Genomic DNA, 1,997 nt, shown 5'->3' with positions numbered 1-1,997 from the left:
AGTGCTGAGTCTTCTGTCCTGAGATGGACCAGCCAGCCTGTCACTGAAGGTGAGATAGAGCAAGCCCCCAGGAGGCTTGGAGACTCAAGCGCACCCACTCACCTTTTCCCAGAGGTCTTCTGAAAAGATTTACTCCATCAGACCTGAGAGTCACCCTGACACCCCGGGCACTTCAAGTTCAGAATGCAGGGCCGAGCGGGTGGGTCTTCAGTGAAAGCCGGAGCCCACGGCGCTGGCCGTGCGGACACCCGCCAGCCCGTCAGCAGGCCCGCCATGTGGTGGCGCGAGGTGGCGCCCGGGCCCCCCCGACCCTGACCCAGGGCCCCCTGCACACACACCTGGCAACCGTGGCCTAAGTCCTTCCTCTCCAGGACCTGCGCTGGGACGTCGGGATCAGCTGGGTTGTTCCGACCAAGAGGACCTGGGGGAGGAGAGAGCTGATGGGGTGGAGGGGCCGCGGCCCACGCTCGTCCCGCGTCTCTCCTCGTGAGCCGCGCCCTGCGGCCTGAGCCCCGCCTCCCCGCGCGGCCGAGGGGACACGCGGGGTGACGAGGGCCACGCAGGGCTGCGAGCGCGCGTCATCCGTGGGACGTTCACGCGGGGCCGGGCCCTCTGCCCCGAGACGGGACTGTCCCCACCTTCTTGTCAGGCTCCACCTCCCACTGCAGCCTTGGCTTGTCCTGCCAGCTCCTCTGCGTTCAGCCCTCTGCCAGGAGCCTGGTCCCCCGTCGCCACGGCCACCGGAACCCTGCCGGTCGCTAGGCGACAGGCTCTCCTGCCCCAACCGTCCTGAGACACAGCTCCACACTGCTGCTGCACGCGGACACACAGCACACGCCACACACGCAGGCACGCACACACACCACACACACACACACACCACACACACATACACCACACACATACACACACACAAAACACACAATCCGCACATGCCACAGACACATGCCACACACGTCGCCACAAATACACACACCACACACACACACACAATCACACACGCCACACAGACACACAGCACATAGCACACACCACTCGCCACAGCTGCACACACTCTCAGGTTTCTGGGCTCATTTCTCACTGCTCAGTGTTTTCCAGGCTATTTCCTGGGCCGGGGCCCTGGGGCCATCTTGTGCCCCTGCCCACCCTGGGAACAGCCGCCTTCTCCCTCCGTGCCCTGTCCTGGTGCCACCTCCTCTGGGACATCCTGATTTCACTATAGGGCAGACCGCTGGTGTCGGGCTCAGGAAATTAGCCGTTTGGGGCATGATGGTGCCTGGGTCCACTTTTTGCCCCATTTTGGTTCCTGCATCTTGTTTTCCAGCCTCCCTGGGGCTCCAGAGTCTGTGTTTGGTGCTGGGATGACCCGTAAGGTCATCGTCACCTCCAGGCCCCCGACACGACCATGGCCAAGATTCACAGGCCGTGGTCACCATGGAAGCAGGGGGGGTCCCAGATCTCCTAACCTGTCCGCAGTGCGGACAGAGCCCCTCCCCAACCCCGTCCCCCATCTGTTCCCACCCCATCCACACTGCCCCCACCCCAAGAAAAGTGAAGCAATGTCCGCACTGCAAGGAGATTGAAGACTAAATTATCCTCCAAGAACCAGACAGTGGAAAGAAGACATCTACGGTGGTGAAAATGCGAGCTTCCAGGACACAGAGTCCTACAGGTGTCCCGGAAGAAGGAACAATGACATCACCTATGACATGATGTAACTGGCATTTATCAAGTTCAAGTGCTGAGTCTTCTGTCCTGAGATGGACCAGCCAGCCTGTCACTGAAGGTGAGATAGAGCAAGCCCCCAGGAGGCTTGGAGACTCAAGCGCACCCACTCACCTTTTCCCAGAGGTCTTCTGAAAAGATTTACTCCATCAGACCTGAGAGTCACCCTGACACCCCGGGCACTTCAAGTTCAGAATGCAGGGCCGAGCGGGTGGGTCTTCAGTGAAAGCCGGAGCCCACGGCGCTGGCCGTGCGGACACCCGCCAGCCCGT

This window comes from Mesoplodon mirus (genome assembly GCF_964341445.2).
Source record: "Mesoplodon mirus genome assembly, chromosome: 5".
NCBI lineage: Eukaryota > Metazoa > Chordata > Mammalia > Artiodactyla > Ziphiidae > Mesoplodon > Mesoplodon mirus.
This window is presented reverse-complemented; position numbering follows the sequence as displayed.